General features: G+C 45.4%; 1 protein-coding gene across 1 annotated transcript in view; it reads left to right on the top strand.

Moving 5' to 3' along the window:
* The first annotated feature begins 2192 nt into the window (after positions 1-2192).
* The window catches only part of RAB3A (RAB3A, member RAS oncogene family), a 73098-nt gene continuing 57963 nt past the window's right edge, over positions 2193-17327 (top strand). Inside the window, exon 1 of the mRNA XM_073636879.1 lies at positions 2193-2352. The gene's annotated coding sequence lies outside the window, so the exon portion shown is untranslated. The remainder of the gene's footprint in view (positions 2353-17327) is intronic.

Raw genomic sequence — 17327 nt, 5'->3', positions numbered from 1 at the left:
TACCACCCCCCTCCCACTCCAGCCAGGAACAGACTCGGTCGTACCTGCACATTTCTAAGTGGGAGTACCGTCGGTCTGCTCCTCGGAAATGGGATGTGTGTAGTGCATGCAGCCTACCGAGCTCAGTTCCACACTCCATCCTTGCCCGGGAGTGGAATATCACACCTCTGGGTTGAGGTGCAATACTCCTGTAGCAGCCGAATCCTCAGGGTGCTACACTGCCCCGTCCCGGGATAGAGGAGATGGGGGGAACCAAAGATAGGGGGAACCAAGTAGTGGGTGAGGGTGGAGGAAACACTTACAGGAAGCACTTAGAGAATCATATATAATATACGGCCATCTTTAGTTCAAGGTCTTTGATTGTGGTCTTCTGTCAGGGTCCAGCAAGAGTCTGCAGCTGGCTGAAGATCAACGGTCCTTGTTCTCTGGCCTTGAGACGAGGAGTGGGTCAGAGTTAACCAGTGTCTCTACCCGGTCAGGGTCCTGTCCTAAGAAGGCCTTGGAGGGGAGCAGAGGAGATAGGCTCCACAGGCAAAAGGATCCCAGGGGGATGCGGACGGAGCGGAGTCGCCACCTGTATTCTTCACTCTGGCTTAGCCAGAGGGATTCCTGCTGCAAGAGGGGTGACCGGCCCCCGATATCTGACTGTGTACTTCACGTCACTGTTGGAAAAGCCCGGCGGCTTAGTGGATCCTAGGAAGGAACACAAGTGGGAGGAGAAAAGAAGGAGAGGAACACACCAGCGAGGTCTTGACAGGTGCTCCTGATCTACCTGGGAAGTGTTGAACCCCCTACCCAGTGGCCGAAGTACGCTGTGTGTAGCAGAGAGAAGCTTTGCGGCTGAAAGTTCATCTAAAGTGAGTAAAGAACCGGATGACTTCATTCACCGCCTCCGCTTGTTTATTCCTGCGCGGCACTGCACCCACCATTCCTCCACACAGTTCATCACTCCCTGCCCTGAGGCCTACTCCGCCTGTGGGGAGTAGTACCAACCGAGCTGCCAGAACATCAGCCTCAGAGGACTGTTGCAGCGCTGGTGGCCTTCACCAGGAACCACAGGTGGCGTAGTCGAACAACCACTCATCCAAAAGCCCATTTTTTATGTGACAGCCCTGGGCACGGAACGGGTCAAGGCCACGACTGCTTTCCCCCACAACATCTGCAAGGCCCGGCTCCGAGTATCCGCCATAGCTCAGGGAGGGCGTCACAGCTCCGCTCACCAAAAAGAGGAGCCGGCTCCTGTAGATCCCAGACGGATCCCCTCTAATATGTGTAATATGGGTGCGTCTGCAGGTAATCACATACGTGTGGTAAAATCACCATAGTCAGATGCCGCTGAAACTCCGCTCACCTACAGGCAGCACAAACCATTAGGGGGCAAGCAGGGCATCCGAACACGTTCATTGTACTGGGGTGCCGGCTCCCATCGTTCACTGACGGGGGGCGTCTCTTTGTGCCAGATTGGTTGCAAACGACCCATCAGTAAAATGTAGCTCACTGTGTTTGTGTGGGTTTCCTCTGAGTTCTAGGAATCTAGATTGTGAGCCCCAATGGGGACAGTGCTGATGATGCCTATGGATTAATGGCGCTTTCCACTCCATTAGTGAGTTATATATAAATATATGATTCCAGGCAGCTGCCTGTACACTTGGACTGTAGCGTGCTACACTGGGACCAGTTTGCTTGTGGTCGGTAACCATGGAAACACATAGCTCTGCATAGGAGTTGTGCACAGTAGGATCTTTGGATTGGGTCTGTGTACAAAGCGTTAACGGGACTGTCCTCCTTTTCGCTAGTGATCACACTCTGCGAGAATAATTGTTCCTCTAAGGATAGTGAGCAGATCCGTTGCTATGGCAATGCCTCCTCTTTTCAAGGCCATTATTCCGGCTCCCCCGGATGTGCAGCCCAGGACATTTGGAGCCCCCCAGGAGCTATGGCACGGGCGCTGATGACGTCACGTCCATACTTAGCATGTGAGGGGCATCGGTGCAGAGGCCTAATGAGCAGTAATGGCGGCTGCTAGAACAATGTCACGTCCGCTGCTGGCAGCAGGTGACATATTGTGTGGAGTGGCGATGTGACAGCCGGGAGCAGCCTCCTCCATCAATTATTCACCCCAGGGGCGGGCTCATCATCCCGTTCACCGAGGCAACCGGCGCCTTCTCATTGGTCAGCCTTCATGGCCAATGAAATCATTCACTTTTCCCCGAAGGGGGGCGGGGAAGCGGCGCTGAAGCCACGCCCAGCAGCATTTTGCAGCTGTCAATCCTCTGACGTCAGCGTGTGCTCTGCAGGTGCAGGGAGAGAGCTGCTGCATTGGTGCAATAAGACCGAGCTACATAAAGAGAGGTAAGAATGGCGGCTTGTCCTGGCGATGGGCTCCAGTGGCGGGGATGCCAGCAGCTGCCCATGGCTGCACCTAACCTTCATTTGTCATGGGAGGATGCTGTGGCATCTGGAGCACTGGCAGCAGTGACACAGGGCTATGGCAGCTCCATGAAGCCGGCTGCCCCCATTCCCTGCTCTGGTGGGGGAGGGGGCAGGATCGGCTGCTGCTAGCCCTAAACATCTGCAGCGAGCCCTCAGGAGACTGGTGCTGGGTGCCCTGTCATTGACGATGCCTCACCCAAGGGTGTATGATATGTGATCTCCCCACTGCTATTTATACCCATAGGTGTTAAAATAATGGCGCTGAATAATTGATGCCTCCATTGAATAGGCTGTGCATTTTTCTAGATTATTTTACACTCGGTGCGGGGGAGGGGTGAGAAGTCTCAGATCAATAGCCGGTTTGGTGTCTGCGGAACGATTGGATATAGGGCATCGGATCTATAAACGGCAGGCGACATAAGGAAGGGTGCCATAAGGGTTTGGGGCTTTATGACAATTGTGCCTTTAAATAGCTTGACCTTCAACATCAAGTGCCGGTCCTCCCTGCATGCTAATGTCTTCTACCCACATGATGTTATATGGCCGATTCTGTGTGTAGGTGCTTACGTGTAACCTCCCGTATCTGCGTGCCGGGTGTATGGACTGGAGGAGACATTCATTCATGTGCTGCTGTGGCCATAGACATCCATCAGAAGTCCTGCCCATAGGGCGGCTTGTTAGAGTATAATGCATTGACGTGTAGGAAATCTGTGTATTATAGGCGGCTTCATCCCGAAATGTCATACAAATGGTGCCCATCTGGCATACGTGTGCCCTAGCAGGCTCGACCTCCATCAGATGACAGGCCGTCCTATTAATGCAGGACACATTTCCCTCCGCTCCTGCGGCTTCTGCTATCTCTGCCTGCAGAATGTGCACATTTCTCCCCAGGAAATTGTGCAGAATTTTAATTTGCCCGTACCCCGTTGTCCCTCCTCCTCTGCAGTAAGGTTTCTGGAGAGGCCCTGGAGCATCTTATATGGTTGGACGTCCTTGCTTTTCTACCAAATTACCGTTTGCCTGTAATGCAGCGCTGTCTTTTCTGGGGCTATAGATAGGAACGTTGTCATTTCATCCACACATGTACGGCTATCTCGTATGTCTGCAGATATTTATTCCCATGGGGTAATCGGAAGACGTGTAGAGAACCCGGTATCTTACCTCCACTGACAGTCCTGGGGAATATATACAGTGCAACAATCTCCCTTGTGTGAAATGCATAGACGTTAAGGCATTGCATATAAGGATGTCTCCGGAATATATATATATATATATATATATATATATATATATATATCTCAAAATATATTCTATATGTGGCATTTGATGATGGTCCGCACAACAAAAAAAATGCTGGAGCTGTTCTAAGTGCCATAATTAAAAGCACCGCTGCCATGGCTATACATTGGCCATAATACTTTTTAATAGGTGGTCAAGCACTCTTGAGAAAAGTGGTAAGCGAGGACGCACAGACTCGCAGGGCTGTCCTCAGAAGTGGAACATGCATGGGCGTTTCGGACAGCACTGCAGACGTAGCGTGGAGCACACAGGATTTGTGGATGATGGGGAGGTGGGTCACTGCTTTCTACCACTCTGTACTGTCCTGACCTGACCATGCCACTATACTGACTTTCCCATCCCCTGCTTCTTCGTATCTAGTCCATAATTCATCCTCTCCACCCCTGGCTTCCTGGTCTTGTGGCTTTCTATAGTTCTCCAGGACAGTCTACAGTCTTTGTTATCTAGTAATTATATTACACCTCCATGTCTTGGCAGTCTTCTCTTTTCCCAGTGAAATGATGCCGTATCTACTATTTTTATTTAAAAATACATTTTTAATCAACTAAAGCAAAACATAAGCCTTTAATTAGATCCTGATACCAAAATAAAGGGGCATCAGATATTTTACTCTAAAGAGGTATGGTGGAGAATGCCACGGTCTCCTCATCCTAGCGATGATTAATGCATACCTGGCATTTCAGGTAACGGTCCAGAATATTTTCTCAGCTATAGGAAATAACTATCATATAAAGTAAATATGTAAGAAAAGGAGAAGCGGCACTGTCAGTCAAGTCTGCAAACCCAATTGAGAACTCGACCAGGTCCACAGTAGCGCTACTATATAATTTTTGGACACTACTATATAATTTTTGGACATTACCATATGTGTACTAAAGAATGTTTTCAAAAATAGAAGTATTTAATAGTTTATTTTTATCAATTAACAAAATGCAAAGTGAATGAACAAAAGAGAAATCTAAATCCAATCAATATTTAGTGTGACCACCCTTTTGCCTTCATAACAGCATCATTTCTTTTACATACACTTAAACACAGTTTTTGAAGGAACTCAGCAGGGAGCTTGTTCCAAACATCTTGGAGGACTAACCACAGATCTGTGGATGTAGTCTTGTGCAAATCCTTCTATCTCTTTATATAATACCATATGGACTATATGATGTTGAGATCAGGGCTCAGTGGAAGCCATAGCATCACTTCCAGGATTCCTTGTTCTTTTTTACGGTGAAGATTGCTCTTAATAACATTGGCTGTATGTTTGAGGTCCTATGTTAAAAATGGCAGAGGCAAATACAAATTAGGATCCAAATATCCCATAATTCAAACAGACCCCAGTGTTAAATCCACATGTTAGATAACATACAAAATGTGACTCAAACAAATATAAGGGTAGTTTGCCAAAATCTGTAGAATATCTGTCCCTACACATGGAAGCGAATATCCTTCTCCAGGCATGTCCTCCCGGCATGCACATAACAGTGCTGTTCTTGAGCCATGATGGGTAAGGAGTGCGGGTACAGGACATAGGTAAAATACTGCCGGCGGTGAGTGGGGAGGTGGACGTGTCCAGGACAGGTTCTCCAACTTTCAATTAAACCTCGTTGTGCAGTATATACTATTAATGGACCACCATAATATTGTACTGTAATTTGCTTTTCAATATTAGACATCTGGTTTGACTTTGGCTAAAAACTACAATTCTCAGAATGCCCTGCCTGAACTAAATAGGACATGCTGTTGTGACACCCCAGGGGTCTGGTTGCCACAGTAATAGAGGTATTACGTCTGAGAGCAGGTGGGAGGTCTCCTGGTCAGGAATCCTATGCATGCCACACCTCCTGCCCAGTCCTGGGAGGGGAAGAACTTCCCCTATATAAAACTGGGGCTGAGGCAGGGTTAGTTAGTTGAGAAGAGGAGAAGCAGCTATAGGAAAGAGAGATCAGGAGCTCTGGGGAAGTCGTGCTAAAAGGAATCAGGGGCTGGCAGCTGTAGAGCTCGCCCTGATTGAAGAGTTACCACCGGACCCGGAGTCCGAGGCTGTGGGGGCTAACCCTTACCCAGCAGCAGAAACCGACCGGCAGGGGATTTCAGGTCCTCTGGCCAAGAAACCTGAAGGCACGGTCACACGCGTGGGACCAGCACCGCCGTCGTGGAGCGGAAGCCACTAGAAGGCCCCGAGTCACCGGCCATACGGGTGAGCACCACACGGTACACTCAGGGACGTGGGCTACTTTTACCCGCCTCTAGCAAGGTAGCCAGAAGAGTACAATTAGTTGGGGAGGCCTACAGCTCCGCCTGGCCAGGGGAAATCCCATCTGCTCAAAGACTGACCAGGCCCCGATCGCTAGCCAGTACTCCGGGAGGGTCTATCTTTATCACCAGTAAAGACCCTGAACTACACCGCATCGTCTCTGAGTGGTTCCTGCTACCCCCATCATCCACGTTGGCTGCCCTGAGGCCATACCCCTCCCGTTGCGGGTTATACCATCTACGCTGCACAATCGTATCACCGGCCTCAGCGGTCTGCCCTGCAGCGGCAGCTCCATAGCTGCATTCAACGGGTGGCGTAGTCGTCCAACATCTACTGCTAATACTCAGCCACACAGTTTGACTCCCTGGGCACGGACCGGGTCACCGCCACGAGACTACTACCCCCAACAGGCCCGGCTCCGGGTAGTCCCCGCGTGCGCAACGCTACACCAAGTAGGCCCAGGGGCGCGTCACTGTCACATGTGTAGGACAACAAAAGCAGGTTAGCTGTGCTGTCCTGACCATAATTACCTGACCAAATGAATGAATATGACACCCTTACCTTGTGTTCAAAAGAAGAGAGTGGTAATAAATAGTGTTGAGCGAGTATGCTCGTGCCGAGCTCCGAGTAGTTACAGCTGCTCGGTGTTATGGTTGAATCACTCCCGTGTGCATCATTTGCAACTGTTTGACAGCTTTATTACATGTGAGGAATGTGTAAGAAATAGACATTCCTCACATGTAATAAAACTGTCAAACAGTTGCAAATCATACACACGGGAGTGATTCAACCATATCACCGAGCAGCTATAAATACTCGGAGCCCGGCCCGAGCATACTCGCCGAAAGGGTTAACAGAACATACTCACTCAACACTGGTAATAAAGTCACGTGACTTCTGTTGAAGCACGATTGCTATTGTGGATGCCTATGGGTGCGATGGATGAAAAGTCAGCTGGGGATGTGATGTAAGTCTATAGTTTGGTTCGGGCTCTATTATATAAGCAGATCCCATTATATACCTTGACTTGGTGCTCCCCTATCGCCCTGTGAAGAGCTCTCCCACGTTGCCATATCTGGTAATCTCACTCAAGCTTGGCATGTATTGTCTAGGCATCTCATGGAGCTTGGTGGTGAGGCCATCTAAGACAATTCTTCCCAAGCCACCAACAGGACAACATGACTATGATGATTGATTCCCTTTTTAAAGCCTGATGCCCACCTGCCCCCCACATTTGACTGATATCTAATGGCAAGATGAAGCCTCTTCTGGACAGAGTTTATGTGATGTAAAGACTTTGCTGTCCTCTGTTAGACGGCAGCAAAACCCTGTTCTGACGATTAACAGCATAACAACCCATCAGATGTGACGAGTTTGTATAGAAAACACTCCAGATACCAGTATCATTGATAAAAACTGGAGCACATTGCGCCAACATTGTAGCTCTCATTTCTGGCACAAGTAACCCACATAGTCGGTGGTGTAAACTTAGACTTGACAATGTTAAAATTAGGTTAATCAAATAGCATGAACCGCTACAAATCTGGCGCATTTTACAACTATCTAGTCTAAGTTTGCATTTTCAGAATTAAGGTCCATTTACGCTATACGATCGACAGAATTAAACGTTTAATAGCCTGTTTAGAGAGGCACACTACATGCTAATATGCGCATGAAATGATCAGGAACATCAGAAATAGATCGTTCAGTGCACATAGCCTGCCATTGTTTCTCGGCAGAGTCTTGTTTACACAGGACAAAGTGTTGCCGAGAACGATAATCTTTTCGGCAAAGCAAAGGATCATTTCACCCAACGATCAAGTGTTTTGATCGTTTTTCGAGTGATAGGCAGCCAGTGTAGGAATGCTCGTTCCCTATAATCATACAGGGTAATTGCACTTTTAGGCAGGTTTGATAAATATTTCCCATTGAGGTTAACAATAAAGGAGGCCACTATAATAGTTCTTCTTCCATTGCAATCAGCTGATTTTCACTAACTGCAAACGAATAGGTGATCATGTAACACGTAGTTGTGCTGAATCCCCAGAGCGGGAGGCATTCTTTGTGTTGTGTTGAAGCCTTAGTTTCCATTCACATTGTTTTGTTTTTAGTTGTTTTTTTTTATATCTGGATTTCGGCAAATATTCCAACCTTATTAGTGGGGAATGGTCATTGCTGGTCATGTAGCTGCCTATTTTCCCCATAATTTGCACCCAGGTGGACAACTAGACAAAATTCATCATTACCTTTTTCTAATTTTGTGACTTTTTTTTGTCTGCCTCAATTCATTATTCTATTCGGGCCTCTTTTAAGTCTATTTTATATTTGTGTGTTCCACTTTGTCTATCAATTCCAGATGTTTTCACAATTTTGTAATTCATCAATTGCGACTTTTTCAAAAGTTGCAAGCTTCACTCCAGTTTGGTGTATTTTTGAGTATATCAGTTCTTTGGCACAATTTTTGCAAATTTTGGCATCAAAAGTCGTAAGAAAAAAAACAGTTCAAGCCAGAGAGTAAGCCCATTTTGACTTTTCTCCAAATTCATGAATTGCGTGCACCATTTTGTTAAAAATGGTAACTAATACTACAGGACAAAAAAGGAAAGTGACTTAAAAAAAACACAAATATGATGAATCAGAGCCTTAGGGCCTGGCCATTTGCACTTTAAGTCCCTTTTCTTTTTTTATCTTGTGGCATTCGTTGACAATATTTCCGTCAAACTTTTTAAACTGGTGTACATTGTTGATGAATTTTGTGCAAAATAAAAATTGCTTTTTATTTTTGTCTTTAACAGTTTTTGTGACTTCATAGCTCAAAAAGTCGTATGTTCTACTAAAATGTTGCAAAGTTTGAACAAAAATATCTATCGTACATAAAGCACTCCAGTGGGGGAGATTTGTGCAAAAATATTGTGACTTAACAAGTTACAATTAAAGGGGTTGTCCACTACTTTATATGATGCCTCAATAGACGGGACGTCAGCGGGGGGTCACGTGATGCCTCTGAGCGGCCAGTGATAGCGCCGCTCAGAGGCAGAAAAAGTACCGCAAGGTATTTACAAAAACACTTCTGGGCCCCGGGGGGGGGGGATACATTGGGGGGTTCATATAAAGTAGTGGACAACTTCTTTAAGGAATCTGCTGAAACCTCAACTCCAATCATAAAACGTAAAAATAAAAAAATAAGTATATAAAAAAGACTTTAAAAAAGGTGCAATTTAAAAGTAGAATAAAGCGCAAATGAAAAACACCAAAAAGTTGCAAGTGCAGTAATGAGTTGTGCCCTTAGTGTCATCATACACCTGATGAGCAAGTTGTGCGTTATGTACCCTTGCTCAGCACTCATTGCCGGGTATGAAATTGGATCCGATATTATGCATTAAGGAAATGTAATTTGTCTGCGTATGTACTAAATAGCTGGTTTCAGAGAATGGAGTCTAACTGCAAAACTGCCCTATGGTGTGTGTTAAATAAGAAGTGAACAAACGGCGTTGAATTAAGAATGAATCAGACTTTATATCTACATAATACCGATATTGAATTATTGACTGGGTCTCTGATTTCTCCAGGCCATTCTGTCTTGTGCGCTAATAACTGGCACGTCTCAACCTCTTGACCTTTTCCTCTTTTGCTCATCTCCCTAAAGATTTCACTTGACTACACTGATTTAATGAGCATGATGAATTTTTCCAGCATACAGTCCTCTAAAGTGACTCATGGGTAAGCGTTACCAGACGCCAATGACCCTTGAAGAAGCTGGGAGTTGTGGCTCGCTGTTCATGTCTGGCCCTTTTTTGGAAAGTTCTTTTACCCAGCTTTTTCTTTTCACTTAACATTTCAATTGTGGATTGTGTAAATGGAATATACCACATTGTTTCTCTGCTACATATTTTATTTTTGTTTCTCCGAGTATATAATTGTTCATTATGTGTGTGTATATACATACTAGCTATTGAACCCGTTCTACGCCCGGGTGGCGACCATTTTTATTGGTATATGGTCTCCCATGCTGGTATGTGCTGCCCCCACCCTGGTATTTGTGCTGCCCACCTCCTGTCCCCACCATCCTATCCTGATATGCATGGCATCCCTCATCCCCAATCCTGATATGCATGGTAACCCTCATCCCTAATCCTGGTATGCATGGCTCCGTCATCCCCAATCCTAGTATGCATGGCTCCGTCATCCCCAATCCTGGTATACATGGTACCCCTCATCCCCAATCCTGTTATGTATGGTACCCCTCATCCCTATTCTAGTATGTTTGGTATCCCTCAGCCTGGAATGCATGGCACCCAACCCCTCATCCTGGTATGCATGGTACCCCACATTCCTATCCTGGTATGCATGGTCCCGTCACCCCCCCCAATCCTGGTATGCTTCGTCCCCTCACCCCACAGTCCTGGTATGTGTGGCCCCCTCATCCCTTTCACGCTGTACACACATACAAAAAAATAAACAGTTATACTCACCTTTCTTCTCTGTGCTGCAGCGCTTCTGTGTCCTGTTCTGCCGGAGGCCGGGATAGGAGTGCGGCGCTGGAGACATACTGAAAGTGTGTCTTCAGTAAAATGGCGCCGGATAGCGCTATGCGTATGCACCGATCCGACGCCTCACTCCTGCCCTGGTCTCCAGCGAAGAGAGGCGCCGCGGCAACGCTTCTCCCGGTCTGGTAAGTATGGCGCCGGAGATCACGGTATGCGTTCAGTGTCTACGCATACCACCATCTCCGGCGCCATACACTCCTCTTATCTGTAACGGCTAGCGGTCTTCTGTCTGGAGCCAGACTGCGCGTCACGCATGCGCAGTCTATAAAGGCTTCAGACAGAGACACGCTTAGCCGATTATATTATAGATTTGATTATATACACTGCTCAAAAAAATAAAGGGAACACTTAAACAACAGAATATAACTCCAAGTAAATCAAACTTCTGTGAAATTAAACTGTCCACTTAGGAAGCAACACTGATTGACAATCAATGCTGTTGTGCAAATGGAATAGACAATAGATGGAAATTATTGGCAATTATCAAGACACCCTCAATAAAGGAGTGGTTCTGCAGGTGGGGACCACAGACCACATCTCAGTACCAATGCTTTCTGGCTGATGTTTTGGTCACTTTTGAATGTTGGTTGTGCTTTCACACTCGTGGTAGCATGAGATGGACTCTACAACCCACAGAAGTTGCTCAGGTAGTGCAGCTCATCCAGGATGGCACATCAATGCGAGCTGTGGCAAGAAGGTTTGCTGTGTCTGTCAGCGTAGTGTCCAGAGGCTGGAGGCGCTACCAGGAGACAGGCCAGTACACCAGGAGACGTGGAGGTGGCCGTAGGAGGGCAACAACCCAGCAGCAGGACCGCTACCTCCGCCTTTGTGCAAGGAGGAACAGGAGGAGCACTGCCAGAGCCCTGCAAAATGACCTCCAGTAGGTCACAAATGTGCATGTGTCTGCACAAACAGTTAGAAACCGACTCCATGAGGGTGGTATGAGGGCCCGACATCCACAGATGGGGGTTGTGCTCACTGCCCAACACCGTGCAGGACGCTTGGCATTTGCCACAGAACACCAGGATTGGCAAAGTCGCCACTGGCGCCCTGTGCTCTTCACAGATGAAAGCAGGTTCACACTGAGCACATGGGACAGACGTGACAGAGTCTGGAGATGCCGTGGAGAGCGATCTGCTGCTTGCGACATCCTTCAGCATGACCGGTTTGGCAGTGGGTCAGTAATGGTGTCAGTAATGGCCCTCCATGTGCTCGCCAGAGGTAGCCTGACTGCCATTAGGTGCCGAGATGAGATCCTCAGACCCCTTGTGAGACCATATGCTGGTGTGGTTGGCCCTAGGTTCCTCCTAATGCTAGACCTCATTTGGCTGTAGTGTGTCAGCAGTTCCTGCAAGATGAGGGCATTGAAGCTATGGACTGGCCTGCCCGTTCCCCAGACCTGAATCCGATTGAGCACATCTGGGACATCATGTCTTGCTCCATCCACCAACGTCACGTTGCACCACAGACTGTCCAGGAGTTGGAGGATGCTTTAGTCCAGGTCTAGGAGGAGATCCCACAGGAGACCATCCTCAACCTCATCAGGACCATGCCCAGGCGTTGTAGGGAGGTCATACAGGCACGTGGAGGCCACACACAATACTGAGCCTCATTTTGACTTGTTTTAAGGACTTTACATCAAAGTTGGATCAACCTGCAGTGTGTTTTTCCACTTTAATTTTGGGGGTGACTCCAAATCCAGGCCTCCATTGGTTAATAAATTTGATTTCCATTGACGATTTTTGTGTGATTTTTGTTGGCAGCAACAGATCGCAAAAAAATATTAAGACTTTAAGGCTGGAAACCTTAGTGGTACTAATGAAAAACAGCTGGAGGGTCAGTTCTTAACTAAATCACATGACTGTATAAAAAGAGCATGTAAGAGAGGCAGAGTCTCTCAGAAGCCAAGATGGTCAGAGGTTTACCAATGTGTGAACAACTGTGTCTAAAAAGTGTGGAACAATTTCAGAAAAATGTTCAACTTAGAACTGCAAATACTTTGAATATCCCACCATCTACAGTACCCTACATCAGAGATTCTGGACAAAATCCGTGTGCACAAGGGACATGGCTGACGGTCAATAATGGATGCTCATGATCTACGAGCCCTCAGGAGGCACTGCATTAAAAACGGGCATGATTCAATTATGCAAATCACTGCATTTGCTCATGAATACTTCCAGAAATCTTTGTCTTTGAACACAGATCGCTGTACAATCCACAAATGCAGGTTAAAGTTGTAACATGACTTTAAGAAGCCGTATATGAACACAATCCAGAAATGCTGCAGTCTTCTCTGGGCCAAAATTCATCTATGGTAGAGGCAAAATGGGAAAACTGTTCTGTGGTCAGATGAATCAAAATGTGAAATTCTTTATGGAAACCATGGATGCCGTGTCTTGTAGAGTCAGGAGGAGAAGGACCATCCAGCTTGTTATCAGCGCACAGTACATAAGCCTGCATCTCTGATGGTCTGGGGTTACATTAGTGATTATGGCATGGGTATACTATACATCTTGAAAGGCGCTGTCAATGCTGAGCATTATATAGAGGTTTTAGAACAATATATGTTCCCATCCAGACACTGGCTATTTCAGGGAAGACCTTGAATACTTTACATTTGGGGTGTGATGAAACAAACAATCCGGAAAACAAGACCCAGGACTGTTGAGCAGCTAGAATCCTACATCAGACAAGAACGGGACAACGTTCCTCTCCCAAAATAGCAATTGGTCCCCTCACTTCCCATAGATTTACAGATTGTTGTAAAAAGAAGGGGTGCTACACGATAGTGAACGTGGCCATATCCCACCTTTTTTTTTTTAGATGTGTTGCTGCCATCAATTTTTAAATGAGTTAATTTATTCAAATGAAATGGGAAAAATGTCCAACTTTCATCTTCTAATATGTGATCTATGTTCTGTTGTGAATAAAATATGGCTATAAGAGATTTCCAAATCATTACATTCTTGTTCTCTGTATATTTTACACAACGTCTGAGTTTTGTTGTTATTGGGGTTGTATGTTCTTATTTAGTTGTCATTCTATAGTTGGACATTACATCACATAACTGTGCAGTGAATCTGCTTCTATCTATCTCAGGGGTCTCAAACTCAGCTTAGTAAATGGGCCGCACGTAAAAAAAAAAAACTTGAATATGAAGGGCCGCGTTCTTTGCGGAAGATTACGTTTTCAGTGATACCATTATGTTTCTATATATCTTCTTGTCATTTTTATTCTTTTTAATGGTGTTTCTCATATGGGTTATGGTACAGGTATTCTTTTACATACATTTTTACATAAAACAGCATTTTTAGTTGCCAGATGTTATTCCATTACTTTTTCATTGTTTAAATTTTACATTTTTTTAAAATGTTTTCCTTTTTCTTACCCCCCAATTGGCCACATACAGTAATATAGTTTTACAATTAGCCCCATATAGTAATTCTGGCCCCAATCCTGTAATAATGTCCCCTGTCCTGTAATAATATCCCCAAGTCTGAAATAATGTACCCAGTCCTGTAATAATGTCCCTCAGCCTATAATAATGTCCCGCAGCCTCTATTAATGTCCCCATCCTTGTCCCATCTTATAGAAATGTCCCCATCCTTGTCCCCGTTTTGTAACAATGTCCCCCAATCTGCTACTCTTTACTGCTCTAAAAAAAAATAATTCTTCTCACCTGACCTCACTCCCTCGGCAAACAACATTCTCTTCCTCCTCCACCTCCTCCACAGCTGGGGCGCGAAATGACTTCATGTGCGCTGACGTCGGCGGCGCCCTGGTTCACTGGACACGATTGTCTAAGGGGCCCGAGGGCCGTACAGCTGCGGGCCGCATATTTGAGACCCCTAATGCATCTCATGTCATCGGAGGATTCCTCCCCTGCCACAGTTCCTCATACATGTGCAGTTACTACTGGCCACCCTGATGCACCTATTCCATTGATTCCCGTCACCCAGTGTCGGACTGGGGTGCCAAGGGCACAACAGTAACCAGCTCCAGTGCTACTTTTCAGCTTCTTGCAAATGTGACATTATCCTCAATAACAAATTTCTATAACAATGAGCTGGGTAGATTGTAAATGTATAAGATGCTGCCTTTGTCTGTACATAGTGATTCAAGGATATTGTGCCAAGTACTGCTCATGTAAGAGGGTGGTGGCCACTCCTACACAGGGCCCACCGGAGGATTCTCCTGTTCTCCTTGGGCCAGTCCAAACTTGCCATCACCCCATGTGATTCAAACATTACTGGCCTCGGCATGTCAGCAACTGAAACACTGATCATTCATTGTTGCTCCTCGCTGATGTACAACCCCAAAACAGAAATCTTTGAAATGTCCATCGCCTTCAGGATTATGCACCAAATACTTTCATTACTAATATGTGACTCCTTTTTGGGGTGAGCCTAACCTTTTATTGTCTAATTCAACATTAACCCTATCTATACCATTTCTAATGTTTCTGATTGTATTAACAGTAGTTTGTACTTCGTATAATACAGTGGCTTGCAAAAATATTCACCCCCTTGGTATTTTTCATATTTTGCTAACTCACAACCTGGAATTTCCCTGTTTTTTTGAGGTTTTGTGACGCGAGTCACTACAGAAATAACAGTCTCAGAAGAGGAGAGAAGAGACTAATATTACTGAAAGAAATATTATGTAAGAGCTACTTACTGGATAAATAGAGGGAGGTCAAACAATCCAAAGTCAAGTCCAGGAAAATGGCGCAGTACAAAGGGAGCAGACAAAAGAGTAGTCAGATAACAAGCAAATGGTCAAAATCCAGGTAAGGGAAAATAGTCAGGCTGGGTCAGGCACAGAGCACAGAGAGATCAGTCCTACACAGGTAATACCAAGTGTACAATTGACACTGGGTGAAGGAGCTAGCATGCTTAAGTAGAAGACTGGGGTGAATAAAGTTAATTTTCTTCCCGCATTCAGCTACATGCAGGAGCCGGGCAGGTTAGTAATCCTATAAACCTGCAGATTAAGCCGATATATGCAAGTTAATAGCGTTTTTGCTGATGACAGGTTCCCTTTAAGTATTTGCAGCAGAAATTTCTGCACCAAAACTGCATCTCTTGGCAGGAAAAATACTGCAGAAAATATACGCGTTTAACTCCTTTTTTTCCCCCCCTCATTCAATTGAATTGCAAAAATGCTGAAAGAACTGACCTGCCTCAGATCTGAAACTGCTTCAAATCCGCAAGGAAAAAGTAAGCAATGTGCGCATGAGACTTCAGAAATCTCCCTCATTTTGCTGGTACTGTAAACTGCAGCGTTTTGGTGCAGAAATTTCTGGGCGGCTGACAACCCTGCTTTGAACCCACTCCCATTTATTGAACAACTGCAAACATTTATCCATAATGTAAAGCTAGAGATTTTGGACAACTAAAAAAACTAATTTAAAACTTAATTACTAAATTACATTAAATTTTCTGTGTGCTCTTTTTGTGATGTTCAATGGCATCTAAAGATGGAAATCTCTAAAAATGAATCTGCCATTTTTTTTAAATTGTGGTGGTATGCAATATTTGAAAAAAGGTTACTGATGCCTAATAACAGATCTTCATCCAAGCCATATTAATTTCAGCATTGAGCAATAAGTAATTTATCAACTTCACCTACTGTATGGTGTTGTTGGACAAATCCACAACCTTCACAAGCCAACCATGAAAAATACCTCGTTCCGAGAATAACCGTCTGAAATCCCTAATTTATGGCCAAGCACTTTTTACAGGCAATCATGTCCACAACAAATCAGTGTGAAAATCCGCATGTGTATCATGACATGAAATTCACAAGCAGAAATACGGCATCCACTGAAAGGGAACCTGTCGACATGATTTTACTGCTAAGTCTCATGATATGCCTATATAGGTCCTAAATCCTAATGCGACAATAAAAATGATAGCTGTTTTGTGGTAATTCAATGTGCCAGCGCTGAGAACCAAGGGCAGACATATTGTTGGTACAAGATGTGCGGCTGCACAGGGGCCCAAGAGGTGAGGGGGACCATTTCCACCTTCAAAGCTGGTGACAGTTTGTATTATGATGAGCTATTAGACTGTAAAGGGCCCACATATTGTCCTTGTAGAGTGGCCCTTTTCAGTCTGTGTCAGCCAGTGTTGAGAACCCAAGGTCTAGGGCAACATACAGATTAGTACTTGGAAACCACTTTTGTAAGGGTCCATTTACATTGCAAGGTAACTGTGAATGAGTGTTCCTCACGATAACCTTTCAGTCTAAACAGGCGGCCAACTACCCGACAACCGCGCTACCCATTTGGGTGAAATGATCTTTTGCCTGCTCGAAAGCTCATCGTCCTGTGCTGCTGAGAACAATGGCAGCCTTTGCGCACTGAACAACCTTACAATTTGTTCAGTGTGCATCTGAAGGGCGGTGTGCATGTGTACATGGACTATTAAAGGACTGCCGATCAGCAAACAAGGTTGGTTAGTGCTGCTGGTCAGTTCGTGTAAGGGAACCTTAACAAAACATGGACTTTCTCACATAAGAGCCCCTGTAAATATAGATGAAGTTAGCACAGATTCTTCTTTTTGTTAAAAGAACAATTTCTTAGATTCCATAGACTGTTGTAATTATAGACGGTATTGAATAACAGCTGTTGATAAGGACAATGTGAGTGGCATAGGCAGCAGAAATGTACGATGAGAAAGTCAAGGAGACGAAGCCTCCAGCGTGAGGAATTCATGCGGCTCGTTTCAATGGCATGTTTTGTGGTGAACACATGGATATAGCTCATAAGTATATTGTTATATGGAGTAATA

The sequence above is a fragment of the Phyllobates terribilis genome, unplaced genomic scaffold (genome assembly GCF_046119375.1).
Source record: "Phyllobates terribilis strain yellow unplaced genomic scaffold, ASM4611937v1 Scaffold_1__5_contigs__length_1240528914, whole genome shotgun sequence".
Taxonomy (NCBI): domain Eukaryota; kingdom Metazoa; phylum Chordata; class Amphibia; order Anura; family Dendrobatidae; genus Phyllobates; species Phyllobates terribilis.
The sequence above is the reverse complement of the archived record's forward strand: the minus strand, read 5'-3'. Positions and strand labels throughout refer to the sequence as shown.